The sequence below is a fragment of the Euprymna scolopes genome, chromosome 23 (genome assembly GCF_053919585.1).
Source record: "Euprymna scolopes isolate OS-2025 chromosome 23, ASM5391958v1, whole genome shotgun sequence".
NCBI lineage: Eukaryota > Metazoa > Mollusca > Cephalopoda > Sepiida > Sepiolidae > Euprymna > Euprymna scolopes.
In genome coordinates this window covers 116245798-116264253 of record NC_136504.1, presented here as the reverse complement: position 1 = coordinate 116264253, position 18456 = coordinate 116245798, and the positions used below count along the sequence as shown (strand labels likewise).

At 32.4% G+C, this 18456-nt stretch overlaps 1 protein-coding gene across 11 annotated transcripts in view; it reads left to right on the top strand.

Annotated features, from left to right (window-relative positions):
* LOC145246151 (pleckstrin homology domain-containing family A member 1-like) overlaps positions 1-18456 on the top strand; it is a 394476-nt gene that overhangs the window by 189188 nt on the left and 186832 nt on the right. For 7 of the 11 annotated variants that reach the window (XM_080108017.1, XM_080108015.1, XM_080108011.1 and 4 more), the window contains one exon: positions 17324-17375. The exons of the other annotated variants lie outside the window; for them this stretch is intronic. The gene's annotated coding sequence lies outside the window, so the exon portion shown is untranslated. The remainder of the gene's footprint in view (positions 1-17323; positions 17376-18456) is intronic. 11 annotated transcript variants of the gene reach the window in all.

Below are 18456 nucleotides of genomic sequence, written 5' to 3'. Positions count from 1 at the left end.
CATGTAAAATAAAATAAAAATTAACTTGTTTGAATAAATTATTTTAAAGGATGGCTCTTCAAAAACCTGTTCCTGTTGAATTTGGTTGCATCTCAATGATTAAAGTTTTTTTTTTTTTTTTTTCTTCAGAAAATGCCTCTTTTCCTTTCTGCTTTATGCATATTTCATGACCTATAATAAAAATATTGTTTGGTTTTATAGGTTGCTCTTTTAAGAGACTAACATTTCATTGATTGAGATTGTCGGACTGACTTCCTCATCTTGGTTGTTATTGTCAGAAATACAGACAATTACTAGACTAAGATTTATTAGTAAAAACAAAACAAAAAGCAGGCACACTATTCCAAAACAAAAGATGTGAAGAATGTCGGAAACAGAAAGCTTACTTTAAAGATGACAATCACAGAAAATCCGCCCCCCCCCAAGCATCTGAAACAAAATTAAGATTTTCAAGCCGCCATCTTAGATTTAAGAAGCTGTTAACCTCTTTCTGCTTTTAAATATGTTCGTAGAACTGACCTTCATGCCAAACCTCAAATGAAAGCTTTGCGTTAAATCTGTTGCTAGATTTGCTAGAAAAAAATATCGTTGGATCTTTCTATGGCCTCAAAATGGGGAGTCTGGCCCCCACACACATACACATTAAAAACCAAACTCATACAAATGGTCACCCATCTGGTACTGGCCAGCCTCAGCTTAATAATACATTGAAATTTTTGTCACTGAAAAATAAGTTTTTTTTGGTCTGTTTGGTCTTCCATAGTTTTCTTCTTATAATCCGCAAACGTAAACAGAGTCGATAATAAAAAAAAATTATTTCAGCGCGTTTGGTCCACCGTAGTCGAAAGGTGGCAAACGTTTTCAAACGGGATCGAAAAAAATTATGCTATTTTTAACACAAAGGGCACAACATTTATCGAATTTTTTTTTTTGTATCGATTATTCAAAGCATGTCCTGTTTAATAATGGTCATGCATTATTCGGCTCGCTAAAAAAAAATTGTTAATTTATTTATCAAAAATTTTAAAATGGCTTTTTTCGTATAAATATTAAAATTTTTCTTTTGTTTTGCTTAACTTAAATTAATTATTTTACTTAACATATTCACCGAATTTCACACTTAAAAACTCAAAAGCGGGATAATTAAACACAATCGAAGTTCTGATATTCAGACGTCAAAATAAGGTATGCAAACAAATTTTTTTTTTTTTTTTTTTTTTTAATCTATAATTCTGTCCCTTACAACAACACAATATGTTTTGTTCAGTTTCAGATGATTATTTTAAGCATATTTGTTCCCACTTCAAAAAAAGGGGGGGGGGTTTGTAAGCAAAAAAAATATATATATAAATATCGTTTATGAAAAATAAGTACACTGTTATAAAGTTCATTCTTCTCCTAATAATCGCTGAAAATTTCGTATTGATCGGATAATTACCTGATTTTTGGTAGATTTTTAAAAAGACGGTCCGTCAAAAAGTACTGACCTGCCCCCCCCCCCCAATTTTGGCGGTGCCTAGTTAAAATACTTAAACTATTTTACTATTAATAATAAAAAAAAAACTAATGATCTATAAACTAATTAGTCTCCTCATCCTCTTTTTCTTAGATTGATTTTTATGTATTCGCTAAAACTTGTATTAAATAAGTCATTGATTTATTAAGTTTTAACATCTATACTTAAATGTTTTGTTTATTTGCAAAACCAAGACTACCAACATCTGATTGATTCCTCCCTCCTACAAGGTTGGATGGGTATTTAGAACGGCTTCAAGTGTTTTAGACGGTGCCTTAATCGTCGCCTTAGTTAATGTTATATAATATGCATGTAATTTTCAGTATTTTTATAATATACTTAGTTTGTTGCAATTTATAACAAAGCTCCATACAAAATTTCAGACAGATCGGTTCAGTTGTTTCCAAGAAAGTGGAACATGCAGACAGACTAGGAGATATATATATTTTCAAGGAATTCAACTAGAGTTGAAATGTTTTAGCTTGAATTGTACTATTAACAATTAAGAATGATCCTTTTAATCAAAAGTTTTGTGAATGAAAATATATACAAAAAAAAAAGCTATCGCTTTTTTTTCTTTTTTTTTTTTTTGCATATGCAGATAAGAAAAATACAAAATTGTAAAAATAGTCATGTGATCTGTATGCAAAATCATTTTGCATTCTAAAAACAGATCACTTTTTCTTTTCCTTTTTTTATGGAAATCGCTTCAGACAAGACATGAAGTCACTTGATGTAAAAAAAACTAACAAGAATAAAAGATGATTATCACAAAGATGGGAGATGCCTATTACTCTTAGTCTTGAAAAGACTATGGTTAGAAGTAGGGAAAAACGGTCAGCAGAAAGGGAGTTCCACAAGTCTGCGGTTCTTGGGGGGGGGGGGAACTACTGGAATAGGAAGCTGTATTACAATGAAGTATCAAAACGGTGAATTGAAGACCACTAGACTGTTAAATGAGTTGGAACAAAAGAAGCTGGAAAAAAGCTCAGACAATTCTGAAGAACACATGCCATAATAGTTATAGTAAAGACTGAGACTAGAAACCTCACGTCTTGGATTCAATGGCCGAGTTAGAAAAAATTCAATGTTCCCCTCGAAGAGTGATGCAAACGAACCAGCAATCAACAAGTGAAGATACAACCACACAATGAACTGTTAACAGCGCTTTACTTTGACATCACGCGTATTACATCACGCCTTACTGAACTTATATAAAAGTTTATGCATGTGCTCTAAAACTGACCAAAAACAAACACACACATACACACTCTCTGTCTACAATGCCTACTGAACTTACATGCATGTTCGGATGAAAAGCATTGTACATAGATGCTGAAATTAAGTAAAAAAAAAGAAAAGTACTTGAAGCTACCTGATTAGAGCACAGCAACGTGTAATGAATAACGTTAAACTGCACCGATTCTTTTAATGTCTCACTTCACATGCACGTTCTTGGCTATTTGTTATTTTAAAACATTTTTCCTCCAACTTGTTCGTTTTTTTTTGTTTTTTTTTTCATCTGAAATCGATTTGATATAGAATCGAAAGTGCTATTGATGCAACTTTTTTTTTTATATAAATATAAAAAAAATTGAAAAAAAAAAGGTATAATCAAGCTGAGAATTAATGCTGCAACACACATCCAATTTACCAAATTTTAACTAACAATATTGTCTCATTATTAATCCTTATTCTCGAGTGGCCTCTGGGCCTTGAAAAGTGACTCTTTTGCGTAAAAAAAAAAAAAAAAAAAAAAAAAAAAAAAAAAAAAAAATTTTTTCCCCCACCATATAAGAGAACTGTTAACTTTTAAACTTTGGCATTAGCAATTTAACTTCTACAAAATATCTTTTATACCTTTTTGTAAACTCTTGTGTGTGTGTGTGTATATATATATATATATATATATATATATATATATATATATATATATACTGTGCTTATATCTAAAAAAAAAAAAAATCCCCAGTTCAACTTAGTGTTTGACCTAGTTAATGTTTCTTGGTTTTGGTAACACAGTTCTCTTGGGTCTTGCCACTGAAGAATTTGCACTTGCGACTCTTGTGAGGAACAACTAATATTTTAGTTCAGTACTTTCTTCATAGTTGCTACTCCATCTCTCTCGTCAAGTCTGCATTGCCTATATCTTGTCACGCCTTTTATTTGCGTTTTCAACAAATATTCTTGTCGACAGAATGCTTGCTTATAATCCTTCCTGATATAAGTGCTTCGCCATTGCAAGTTTTTAGCTCACAGCTTTTAAAGTAAACACTGAGCTGCAGCTAAGATTACAAAATGTTTTTTAGAGAGATCGCTCCAGACAAAGCATGAAGTCACTTGATGTAAGGAACTAAAAAGGAATATCATTTCAAGGTCAGAGATTAGCCACCAATAATTGTTACATGAATTCTGGCCCAAAAAACAGCAATTCTTTCTCTTTCCCCTTTGTCAGAAATATCGGTCGTCGAATGTGTGGAATAAAGGATAGAATAATGCAAGTGAGAATTACAAGGTTATCAAAAGTAAACCCGCAGTCCACTTTCTACTTTCATCTGATACAAATTATGTAACTTTCTTCCAATATTCCAGTGCTTTCAATGACCCCTCAATAGTATAAAGAAGCAGCTATCCATTGCACTTTACTGCTATTAAAAACTTTAAATGGTTCTGAAATGAATGAATGTAAAAGAAAAAATCAAATTTTTTCCCAAATACCGTGTACATGTACCTCCCCGTGTAAAACTATGTGCACGAACTTAAGTTTATATGTACAGGATAATCTCAACTAATGAAGGGATTGTGAATTTTGTTTGCGATATGCTATTAACCATGTTGCCTAGAATGTGTATATTATTTCTTAGTAAAACCATTTTAGGGATGCGGCCACCCAAACTCGCACTTTTCATCACACAAAAAAAAAAAAGACTTAAAAAAAAAGTTGGATTAAAAAGTAAAAATTGATAGGGAAAAGAATCGCTTGTCATTAATTTCTAAGCCATATTAAGCAATGCATTTTTGAAAGGACTGGTGCATGCGTGTAAGCGTCAATGTGTGTATGCTTGATAAAATCCTAAACTATTAGACTTATAGAATATGTATTCCAGGCAACAGGGCGAGTAAAAGTTTCTTTAATTTTTTTTTGAAAGCTTTACCATTGGGGTGGGGCACCGAATATGTACTTGCAGAAAAATTTTTTTTATTTAAACCTAATGTTATTTATTGTTTCTACCTTCCCTTGGACGAGTATTCTTATAATGTGTCAATGGAGAAATGGCAAATTTACTGGAATTATCCTAGCAACAAACTTCACAAAATAATCCCAAAAATTAAAAAAAAAACAAAAACAAAATATGAAACTAAACAGAAAAGTCACACTAATAACAGTTTCCTCATCGACCCATCAAAAGTTGCTAGGAAGGTGTTGCAGTGCTTCCTCATCCACCCATCAGACTCCAACCCAGATTTTTGTCAAGGTTTACTCCCTTTGCTTTTCTCAAGGCATCGACATGGCATCGGCTATTTGCCTATAAGGGGGGAGGGAATTAATGATGATGCATATGCAAATAAATTTATACGTAAACAACAAAAAAATGTGTACTGCGAGAATATCCATTCCATTTTCTGAAAAGTTGAGTCTGTTTAATGAAGACCAAGTTCTTCATAGCAATTATGATACACATGTAAATATATATAACTGGTTTTTGTCTTTTTTTTTTTTTCTAGAGGCAGCAAACTTGAAATTAAAATGACAGAAAAATATTTTTATTATGCAAATGCAATTTATTCTAAAGATTAATTTTTGGCATTTATATTTTAAATGCAATTTTTGGTATGATCCCACGGCTTGTGTGCAAATGCCATTATCTAGAGATTCCATTTTCACAAACTACGTATGAAATTAGGCTGTATTTCAGCAATAAGGCATTGAGTGTTGTCATCCAAGTGGTCTATTGTGTCTGGTTTATCAGCATAGACATGGGACTTAAGAAAATAATCTAATGGGGTTAAATCGCATCAACGAGGTGGGCAACTGACAAGTCCATTTTGTGAAAATTATTCGTTCATCATCAAATGTTTCTCTCGGTAAATTGATCATATCATTTGCAATTTACAAACGCTCCTTGGGTGTCAGTCTCTCCATGAAGAGTTGCCAAACCAAGCTGAACTTAAATGATAGTTGTCAAGTCTGCAGTTAAAAAAAAATAGAGCTGTCAATTCAAAACCTAATACACATGTATTGGATACATGTTATTTTCTGTTATAACTTTAGTGTTTTCAATTTTGCTTGATATTTGGTAAGTAATATCTCGTAAAGTTGTTTTAGTTGTATGTGGAAGTGTAACATGGCCATTACTTTTTAACTGCCATTATATTTCAAATCTCTCAGACCCACACATTGTTTGGTACTGCCACAAAGGAACAAATAAATAAAATGGGAAATAAATAAAATCTGACTCAACATTTCTTTAAGTGCAAATAAAATGCATTCATATGTGGTTCTTCCAAAACAATGCATTTCATTATCTTGCAAAAGTCTTTTCGCACACATGCTTTTTAAGAGTCTCCATATTTACCACCTCAAGCTGACACTAACCAGTGCTTTCTCGTCCTCATATTTAAACGTCCATCTTCCCTGGAGCACAATTTGCTTGCCTCTTTGACCATGCCATGTGGTGTATTTCTCTCTCCTTTTCTTGTGATGCAAACTCACGCACACTTGCTAATTTGCATACATGCTTTAATGGCTGCTGCTAATATTTTCACTAGCCAGCTATTCTTCAGCTGCTGCTGATTTTTCACACACACACCCATATGCGCCCTGTTACAGAAGGAAAATTATAAACTCATGGTTTAATCCATCTTTATCAGTCACAATTACCTTATACAAAAATATTAGATATATCAATTTAATATTTTGTTGCATAGCCTCTATTTTATTTGACTGTTTCCAATTGTTTTCTAGAATTGTTTTTCACACTAATACACCATTACTTCATTCTTCCTTGCTGCCCAAAGTAACATTACATAGACTGCATCAAGCGTTGCAATATCCCCTTCAATCTTTTGGCGACTTTGGCAACAGAGACACGATGGCCTTCTTCAATAATGAGCATGAGCGAGCAGCTACAGAGCGTTGCACACTAAGACACTGATGAGCAGCGGCCACTCCTCATCAAAACCGAAATCCTGTTCTCTGTCAGTGCAAAGCAGTGTAGATCACGCATTGGGCTTCAGTCATCAATGGAGTCGGTCAAAAAAAATTAAAATGAAGTCATCGTCATCCACATGGATGGACTACCATAACTAAACCATTATTTTCAAGCTCTTCCTTTGTATGTTTCGGATCATTGTCGTGTTCAAGCTCGAAATTCTGATCATGTCCTAAAGAAGTTGCAGATTTCTGAAGGTTCTTCTCTAGAATTTCTCTGTACATGCCACCATCCATTCTAACATGCATAACTTGGAGAACTCACCAGTGCCGTTGAACGAAAATCATGTTCATTTCATAATGGAACCAATCCCAAACTTTATTATGGAGATGGCATTATACTTGTTGAAGGTAGTGTCATAATTTTTTTTTTTTTTTTTTTTTTTTTTGCCAAACACTTGGGGCTATGTTCTTTCCAAATTGGTTCAACTTTCGTTTCATACAACCAAATTACCTTTTCTAAAAACTTCATACCTTTTTCATAAGTTTCGACAAACATTAATCAGTTTTTGTAATGTTTGGTTTTCAGTAAGAGCACTTGGTGATCTTGAATGAAAGCCTGTACAATATAGAACTCTGTTAATGGTATTCTTACTTACATTAATTCTAGCACTCTCAAGATCAGCTTTAATTTTAGAACGAGTAATGAAGTTTTTTTTACTCATTCTGCTGATCCACCTTGAAGTACTCTCACTTTTCTCTGTTTTCCATTTCTTGAAAGGTTTGTACTGTCGCCATACTTATACATTTTGATATTTCCTATACATGCAACTGGGAACTGCTTGCAAATTTCATACTTCCATGGAATTTCCTCCTTTGGAGGAAGCCGGTTCAACCTGCATAGGGTTAGTGCCGTTTCTATTACTGGATAATTTAGTTTTTGCCATTTTTAATCCTAATGATTAATGCACTTCAAAGAGTTAGATGATTAGCAGTATTATTTTGTAAAAAAAATGGTGTGCTTCTGATTGGTCAGAAATAACATTCCAATACTATCGAAAATTTGAATATTTTAAGTATTTTAAAATACAAAGTTTCGATTGGAAACTTTAAAAAGTGTCACGTATCCAATATTTTTGCATAGGGTAATTTTGAACTTTGATTAAAAAAAAAAATGGATTCAACCGAATGGATTCCTTCCACATATCTCAGTTGTTTTAGTTGTTACTAAATATTAGGCAACATGGTGAACATAAACTAGAATTATGACAGAAAACAGATATCCAATACTTGTGTGTGTGTGTGTGTGTGTGTGTGTGTGTGTGTGTGTGTATTGCCTGAGACAAAAGTGTAACCGATTTCTATTAAAAACTTATATGTGTTTCTGTCTCTACCTTTCTCTTCCCAACCTGTCTTCCATCTCCCTCCAGCTCATTCCTCTTTGAAATACACACACACTCCTTTATATAATATATTCTTCAAGGCATGAATCTGCATTTTCTTTCCAAATTAATAAATAACATTGAAAAACCGACTGCCCTCTAATGAAACCTGGTCCATTTGATCCTGAGAATTAAAATTCTTTTTCTAAATTTTAGATATTCATCAAACGTCGGTCAAAACTATACAAACTTTATAAGTGTTTTTGTAGTTTTTACTTTTAGCTGAACATACAAGCACACATACAGGCAAGTCCCCTTTTATATAATAGAAGATAATTTCAAGGTGGATACATTTTTCTCTGACGTCTGCATATTAAAAGTTAAATCAGGTCTCCATTTTTTTTTTTTTTTTTTTTTTTTTTTTTTTTTTGTAAATATTTCAGTATCCACTTTCAATAAATTTGTGTAACTATCTGCAGCAGAATTGGCCCGTTTTCAAAAAAAAAAAAAAAAAAAAAATGCTAATATAAAATCTTTGAGAATATATCCACCCCATCACCACCAACCACATGAATGTACAACATCAACAGATTTCTAAACATTCCTTTTGAGACTTTACACAAACTTGTATTTTCTAATCTAAGATTAGTTGTAGTTCTGAATGTCCTTATTTTATTTGTTAAATATACAAAGCAAAAAAAAAAAAAAGCTGCTGAATCTTTTTGAAATCAGATAAGGGAGTGAAAAAAGAGGCTGAATGTTTTCTTTTGGTATTAAACTAAAAATATTACAAGCTGAAATGCGGAATGTTGGCATGGAACGAGAAGGCATTCTCTAGCATTTAATGAAATGATAGCTTTGTTATCTTGAGTTTTTATGCATCTTTGGCAAGACAAAAAACATCTTTAGTCTCTGTCTGAATTTTCTAAAGATTAATCAAAAACCAACTTTGAAAGTTAAATTAAAAAAAAAAGGTTTTTAGCACGAATTATCAATGTGAAACATTTTAATCTATATAAATAAAACGTGTGTGAAAATATTTAACCGATAAACTTATAAGCTTCTGGTCACATAACACTGAAATTTACAGGAAATGGTAATCATACACACAGGATGGTTTATAACAAGTAAAATCCTTTTTTTGAAAGGATCAATAACGTATACACAAATGTCGGCAGATGAAATGCAAGATGTTCATTTCAACTTGCCGACATTTACATTATTTTTTTGCGTATGCGCAAATTCATTCATGGATTGAATGTCTGAAATAGTATAGTAAACTGACTTGCGCATTGGAAGATAATAAAAGTATGGTTTTGGCTTCAGCTATGGAAGTATGGTTTTGACTTCAGCTATGGAAGTATGGTTTTGACTTCAGCTATGGAAGTATGGTTTTGACTTCAGCTATGGAAGTATGGTTTTGACTTCAGCTATGGAAGTATGGTTTTGACTTCAGCTATGGAAGTATGGTTTTGACTTCAGCTATGGAAGTATGGTTTTGACTTCAGCTATGGAAGTATGGTTTTGACTTCAGCTATGGAAATGTAGTGAAGTAAAAAAAAAAAAATATATAAGACACAGCTGTTCCTTCCAACAGGTCGAGCTCTTCACCGTCACAAAAAGAATTCGCCGTCACTTCTTCCAACCGTCGTTTCACTCTCTGCGCTCTTCACCCTGCTTAAAAAAAAAAAGTACCATTTATATGCTGCCCATTTCTCCACTTATGCAAATTGACTATCAACCAGAGCCATCTAGTTTTTCATTTCTCCAAACAGCCAATTTGCAAAGGGGGACAACTCAAACCACAGGAAGTATGGTTTTGACTTCAGCTATGGAAGTATGGTTTTGACTTCAGCTATGGAAGTATGGTTTTGACTTCAGCTATGGAAGTATGGTTTTGACTTCAGCTATGGAAGTATGGTTTTGACTTCAGCTATGGAAGTATGGTTTTGACTTCAGCTATGGAAGTATGGTTTAGACTTCAGCTATGGAAGTATGGTTTAGACTTCAGCTATGGAAGTATGGTTTAGACTTCAGCTATGGAAGTATGGTTTTGACTTTAAACTAGACATACTAAATCTTCATTATAATAGATACAGTGCGATATTTTCTCAAGAAACTTTTGAACTAAAATTAATGGTAAAGTGGAAAGAATATTATACACAAATACATTTTCAGAAATTTTCAATCAACATTATAGGTAACATTTTATAGATAACATTTGGGTTTGATCACTCTTGCACGAGGAACCCTTCCCTGGTTTCCTTCCACCTTATTGGTGTCATTCAGAGGTTTTGCCATAGTTACCATGCTAGGCAATGCAGTTTGGCGATGCTATTTGTCCATAGTTAGGTGTGACATAAATCATCTGCTATTAAGTGGTTACTCATCTGACCTTGAGCAGGCAAAATGTTGCTTAACTCTGATCTAACAAGAACCAATGTGCCAACATAATATTATTTGAGATTGGCAGGACCCGTGGAAATTTATCGGAATGAGAAATATATTTAAATGTTTTGATAAAGTTAATATTTTTCTGGATAGTGCAAAAAATTAGTTTTTTTGAGCAGAAAAAAAAACAACACACAGCAAATACAAGTTTAACATTTCTATGAAAAATAGTTTACATTGTATTTTAAATCAAGAACTGACTCGTATGTGTTAAGTATTAATAAATATTCAGAAAGTAATACTGTGCTACATAGTTCAATACAAATAAAATCAAATTGTGAGAGATAATCTTTAATTTACTCCTTCAGTTCATAACCCCTTGGCAGACAGTTTTTTGTTTGCTGTCTTTCAACCCCTTCCCCACTTTTTAAAAATTTTTTTTCTTTTTTTTTTTTTTTACATAACGTTTCGCTGACTTCAGTAAAGCACCACTGCACGTTGAAATTGAGTTCCTTTTTTGCACTATCACAACAACGATCTTATGTTATGATATTTGAAAGCAAGGCTATATCAAAGGGATGCCTTTTTCTTTTTCTCCCCAATTTTCACTCCAAACAAGGCACAGTGCCACTTTGAAGTAGGGGTCTACTATCGGGGACATAAGCTGCAGGGACATTATGAAGGGAGATGAACAGCAAGATGTTATATTTTTTTAATTTTTTTTTATTTATTTTTATTTTTATTTTTTTATTTATTTATTTTTTATTTTTATATTTTTATTTTTTTATTTTTATTTTTATTTTTTTATTTTTATTTTTTTATTTTTATTTTATTTTTTTATTTTTATTTATTTATTTTTTTATTTTTTATTTTTATTTTTTTATTTTTATTTTTATTTTTTTATTTTTATTTTTATTTTTTTATTTTTATTTATTTTTTTATTTTTTTTTTTTTATTTTTATTTTATTTTTTTAATATTTTTTTTTAATTTTTTTTTTTTTACCATAACGAATATTTCCTAAACTTAAAATTTTCCTTAGCATAAAATAAAAGGAATGTTATAAGAAACAGTTTTTTGTTTTTATTTTTTTATTTTTATTTTTTTTTTTATTTTATTTTTATTTATTTTTTTATTTTTTTTTTTATTTTTTTTTTTTTTTTTATTTTTTTTTTTTTTATATTTTTTTTTAATTTATTTTTTTTTACCATAACGAATATTTCCTTAAACTTAAAATTTTCCTTAGCATAAAATAAAAGGAATGTTATAAGAAACAGTTTTTTGTTTTTTTTATAGAGTACTTGACATTTCTCATTTCAATGTAATTTTTGTCCACTACTTTTTTCAATGTTAGTCTCATTCAAAACAACTGTAATTTTGTTTGTTTCCCTTGAAAAATGACAAAATTGACATGTGACCGTTGACCTTTTAAGATGGTATAATAGTATGACTATGATTTGCCTTTCTATTCATCCTATTAGATTGCGTAACCTTTTTCCAGGATGTTCTTTAGGGTCTAGTAATTCTGAATTTTCATCTGAACTGCACTTGGGATAGCTGACACACATACGCTTGAAATGGCCAATGTGCCAACTTTTTTTTTTTTTTTTTTTTTTTGTCTTGATGGTATAATCATCCGTTTCTTCAGTAACATACTAAATTCGAGGTCATCCTTGCAGAACAAAGACAAATTTGAAAATGTTAATCTGTATGTCTCTCTCTCTCTCTCTATCTCTCTCTATCTCTCTCTTTCTCTCTCTCTCTCTCTCTCTCTCTCTCTCTCTCTCACACACAAAAAAAACAACTCCATTCACTTATACTGAATGAAATAAGTTTATATATCTGTTGAATATTGGATTCCGTAAAACGTTAGATGACCTGATTAAAACGAGATGGTGCTAGGAGAATGTGCAAGTATTAATATTTCGATAGCAGAAGAATGTGTTAGAAAGAAATAGTTAAAAACAAAATACGATTAAAATTTAAATGAGAAAAATAAAGGGGTTTGAAATTTTGGTTTAGAATAACAAAATGCAATTTAACAAAACAATAACGACTGACCTCGTTATGTGGCTTCAGTTAACAAATCAAGTAATGATTTATCATATATTCACGGAAAAGGCCAACTGGTTATCCTGAGTCGAGACTGACTAGAGTTGAACCTCTTGATGGCCACGGAAGGGTTATGGTGGGCTAACTCATAGATGTAAGGCTGTAGAGAAATGCCTACAACTCTGAGAGAAGTCATAACCATGAAATAAAGTTATGTGAATTATAATTTAGTCTTTGAGTTTTTTACAAGGGAGTCACCATTTATCAAGGTCCGAGGATAAGGATTAATGAATGTATGGTGGTAGTGTAGTAATCGTTAATGGTGTAAGTTGGGTAGAATTTGATTTAAGGGGACGGTTCAATAAGAACGTGTTTACATTAGACTTGAAGGCTTCTATGGTGTAGTCGGCCGAGAAGCATGTCAATGGAACAATGTTCTACAGGAGAGCAGTTCCAGGAAAGAAGCTGTGTTCGTGGAATTTGCATTTAGTGGGAGAAACTGCATTTAGATTTAAAGTGGGGGGTAAACTGTTGATAGTGATTGTAGCTAGTCGAGTGTTTTTTGTGAAAGTTAGGCAAGTGGGGACCATAGATTGGAGCTCAAATGAGCACTTGCTATGAAAATAATGAGTTCTTTTGGAGGAAAATGTATCCCTTGTGTGACAACCAACAAGAGCGAGGAACAAGGAATTAAGGTATGTTCCTTTTTTGTCTGGTGTGCCACAGACAAAGGTCCCAGATATGACCTTAAACTATATCTGATGGTGAGGCCCCAGTTTGGGCTTTGGGGAGTGTGGAGCCACCCTTTGCCATTGCTCCCAGGTCCACTCTGACCCGGAGTTGTAGTACCTGTTAGGATCCCAACTATGGGTTAAATAGAAAACCGACTTGAAATAAACAAATATACTCTATTAAAAAATTTTTTTCTTCAAAATCACTGGATTTGGCATTAAATAACCTGAAAAGGATTGATATACCATAAAACAAAAACAACCAACTACAAAGATGGTTATTCATTTTGTTAAAAGAACTGTATATGAAATGTGTTCCGTTTGATAAACTGCATTTTAAATATGTAAACACCCACATCTGCAAGCACACGAACGAGCAGACCCTGACCATTATATATACATCGACATATATATATACCAGCACCCACGGCTATGTAACTTATACCAGTTCTGTTGTCTTTCGGTTGACACGTGTGTGTATATATGTGTGTGTGTGTGCACACTCTCTTATATATTACAAAGACACTAGACGACACTATCAGCTATGTACACACATCTCATATTTATACAAGTTATACAATCATTGTTTATTAGTGTCTCTTCTCATATTGTCAAAAATAACTGCATATTTTATTTTTTTTATGGAAATCGCTCCAGACAAGGCATGGATCTACTTGAGGTAAACTGTAAAAAAAATATACTACTTAGAGGTCAAAAACTAATGATTTGTTATATGGGTACATTCTGACGCAGAAAACAGCAGTTCTTCCCCCTCTGTCAGAAACATCGCTCATGGAATATAAGGACTAAAGGACCGCTTTCCACTCTCCTATTTGACATGGTTTCTCAACTACAAACTTTGAGAAACGATTGTCTTGTTTATAAAAAATATTAAAGTTTCAGTCAGATGCAGATATTAATTTAAAGGTTACAAAATATAAAGGCAGAAACTTTTTAGTTTGTATTTAACAAGGGAGGTAATTCAATATATATATATATATATATATATATATATTCAAAGAAAAACTATTAAGACATATCACTGTCCTAGAGTCTCTAAGGTTTCTGTACAAGGGTTTGTCAGACAACTTGGCATGAGGATACTTTTTGCTACAAGTAAACCCTGACTAAATATTCAAAATGACATAGTATTCATGGACTAACTAAGATCTCCTCGGTATGGCTAACCCATAGTGGTTCCTACAAGGAATGATGCACTTACTCCAAGTGATGTTACAATTTTTCTTTTTTAAATATGCATATAATAATAAAATAGGTTTTCAAAATTCTGTTTATTTGTTCCTTGTTCTAATTAAGAAATTGAAGAACCCCTGAGCTGTACTGGCAGAACACTAATATTCCATGGAACGCTGGTTGAAAAGCACTGCACGAGACACTGTCCTCGAATGTCTAAGGTCTCTCTGTACAGGGGTTTGTCAGGATAACCTGGAATGAAAATACTTTTCGCTACAAGTAAACCCTGACTAAATATTCAAAATCACATAATATTCATGACCCAAATAAGATCTCCTCTGTATGGCTAACCCATAGCGGCTTCTACAAGGAATGGTGCATTTACTCCAAGTGATGTTAACTGAGATAACAACATGAGACTGGGTACTTCACCAGACTAGATGAATTCTTGCCCTGGAATTCAGTAAAATAAAAAGACCGCAAGAAAGGTATATTATAACATAATTAAATGGTTGATTGGAGAGAAGGGAAATTGTTCTCAACTTCTTTACTAACTTCGCGATGTAAAGTAGAACTTTAATGAAATAGTTGAATATCTATATCTTATATGTAGTGGTAACGTGTTAGCCGAGGAGTTTGAAGGAAGAATTTTCAGGTAGGGTGTTATTTGTCATGGATATCAGTGGTTGGAGAGTCGTCTTGTAATTGTTAAAGGAGAGCAGCTTAATCTTACTAGCATTAAATGTTTACCATCCATTTGCAGCTCTTATCCCACTAGTCTGAATGTTATTTTCTAACGATTCTGCCATTGTCTTAGATTTCTGTACATCCGTTCTTCCCTCTTGCATGTTATAGAGCGTTGTATCAGTCTGAAGGTTCATCAATTGACCTAGTTGAACTTTTTCATAAAGAAAATAAAATATTACCTAAACAAAATAATTATAGCACAGGTGTGACGTCATAGATTTATGAATCACACCATGTTGCCAAACATGAATTCAGACATAAAATGACAAAAGATTGTTTAAAAATTATCAATAGCATTGGAAATTATTCAAGTGGTCAAAAATAATTTATCTTGTTTTAACTACATATTAGTTCTTAAACAATTATGATGCCTCTGTTATGTCTAAAGAGATAATGGACACTCCTGTAAGGGTAGCTGCATGTATAATTGTGAGGTAAGAGTTGCATAATCTCTACCCATGCCTCTCCTGAATCGGCACTGCTTGTGTCCAGTGGCAAGAAGAAGCCCAAGACTGACTGGAAACAATGTCGAGATTAGCAGAGAGCACATGCAGCACCTGGAATTCCAAAATGGTCACCCATTTTAGTAATGACCAGGCTCAATGTTGCTTAACTTCAGAAATTGGTGTGTCAATGTGGTTATGCAGTATAACAATCCTCCCAGCAAAAATGTGTGACCAGAAGGAGCAGACTCCACAAATATTATAATAAAAACCGCCTAATTAAAAATGAATATAATTATTGGATTTTATAAAACCTTACTCTAGAAGAGTAATTTGATCTTGGTATCGTCTTTGTTTGGAATTGAATGCTGAGTAAACAATAACTGAACCCTAGTAACCCTAAATGGAATTGGAAAATCTGAATGGTATGAAATTTCTTGAAAAAAAAAGTCGCTTTTATTGAAAGTAACTCGTCTTCCTGTTATGAATGCGGTTATTCGAATATTATGACTGTTAATGCCTTTCAGAAAATTTTGCTCGAAAATGAACGTGTAGCACATGGATGACAGAATACTCACGGTTGATTGACAAAAACATTTTACTTAAAAAGAGGCAACATAGAATTATATAAATTACATCTATCAGTCTCCGTCCGATATTACTAAAGTTCGTGTGGCACAATTATCACGGTTAAAAGTAATATTTCTCCATCTTTATTTTCCAAAGTTCAAAATCATCCTGTTCTCACATCTCCACACGAAAACATGTATAATAGTTAAAAAGGAGAGATAACTGTGCCTAACACAAAAGGAATTATCTCCCCTTAAATACATGCTATCGTCCTAACACATCACTATTAACATCAATTTCTATAAAAGGCAAGCAAACTTTCTACCCATGCCTATACATAGCATAGTTGAATAGGTATTTGCACAAGTTAACAATATTTTCTTAGAATGTGTCCAAAAATGATATCGTTGCTGTTTGACTGATGTATGGCTCTATTTAATTCTTGCAGGTCCACCTTCCCAAACTTTATCTTCTATCTGAAAAGGTAGTGGTTTATTTAAAATCAAGAAATGCCAATGAGACCACTCCAAAATTCTTGTAGGATAAAATCCACTTTACCTAGTGCACTGGCTTTTCAAAACCCCATATGACCTTGTCTAACCTCTTACAAAGAAGATAAATAAACGTGTGTGTGTATTAGTGTTGGGACGATTAATCGGAAATTGAAAAAAAATCTGAACTTTTTGTGGTATTGAAATCAGAAAGATTTGTGCCCGTTTTCCGATGCCAAAAACGCATCTTTTAACTGGCTTTTTTTATTTGATTTTCTATAAAGAAAAATATTCTCCCGTTGATAGTAATCTAAAATAATGAATATATATTAATTTTAAACTATTAGTAAAACTAAAATCGATAGATCATCCTTCACAAGTGCATCCTTATGTGTGAGGGCAGATCTGTACATTTAGCACGTGTTTTTATGGTAATCGTGAAAAATAACAACTTTTATAGTAAAATATTTAGATTTATAAAGAATCGGTAATTGTATCGGAATCAGGAATTTAATGCGGAATCTGTAATTGTATTGGAATTGGAAAAAAAATATTGGAATTGTCTCATCTCTTATATAAAATACAGACAGACACACACACACACACACAGATATATGCTCCTTCTGGGATAACTGTTGGCATTTTTTCTTTTTCAGATTTTATAAAATTATTACAAACTCGGAAGCATTTCTCATTAAAAACAAATGGGTAAGTCTTTTAAATTTATTTTCACAAGAATTACGTGAAAACCCTGTCTAACCTGAAACTTTATTTTTTCTTAGGAGTAAAATATATATAATCAGGTTCATTGTAGAATCCACACCTTTAAAATTTAAACTTTTTCATATAAAGTTTGTATTGCTTTAATTTTTACTTGGTGTTAGAATGAATATCATTTCATTTCAATTTTCGAACTAGTTTTCTTATCTTTTTGTTTCCCTTACTGTAACATCGTGTTTCATGTTTCTTTATTATTTCTTATCCAGTTAGTCGATGACCCTTCATTGCTTAGACTGACGATCTAAATAAAAAAAATTGTTTACTCACGGACATGTTGAAATAAAAAAAACAACAAAAAAAAAAACATTTGGTCAATCGTGACGGGACCACATTATCTACATGGTCTTGAACAAACTGTCTTTTCTGGTTGCATCATTCAACAAGTAGAATTTTTTGACATGTGAAACTTAACAAATAAAGCTTTTTTTTTTTTAATGTTTGATTTTAATAAAAATATTCTCCATACTTAAAACAAAAACTTATTAGTACCCATGTGTGTGTGTGTGTGTGTTTTTTTTTTTTTATTTTTTTAAGGACCATAAGCTTAATTAATCATATTTCAACTATGAAACTGTTGTCCATATTACAAGGATAAAAAAAAAAAAAAAACATTTTTCTTTTTTTAACTTGTCACCATTTATCAAGGCTCAAAGACCACTCAAGGATAATGTAAATTTAAGATGGTCGTGTAGTAATTGTTAATGGTGTAAATTGGGTAGAATTTAATTTATGGGGACGGTTCAACAAAAACTTGTTTACATTGAATTTGAAGGCTACTATATTGTATTCAACCGGGAAGCAGGCCAGTGGAACAGTGTTTCACAGATGGGCAGTTCTAGGAAAGAAGCTTTGTTCATGGAATCTGCATTTAGATTTAAGAACAGAAAGAGTAGGGGAAATCGTGTATAGTGGTTGTAGCTAGTTGAGTGTTTTGTGAAAGTTTGGCAAGGGGGACCATAGATTGGAGTTCAGTCAAGCATTTACCATGAAAATAAGGATAGAGTAGAGA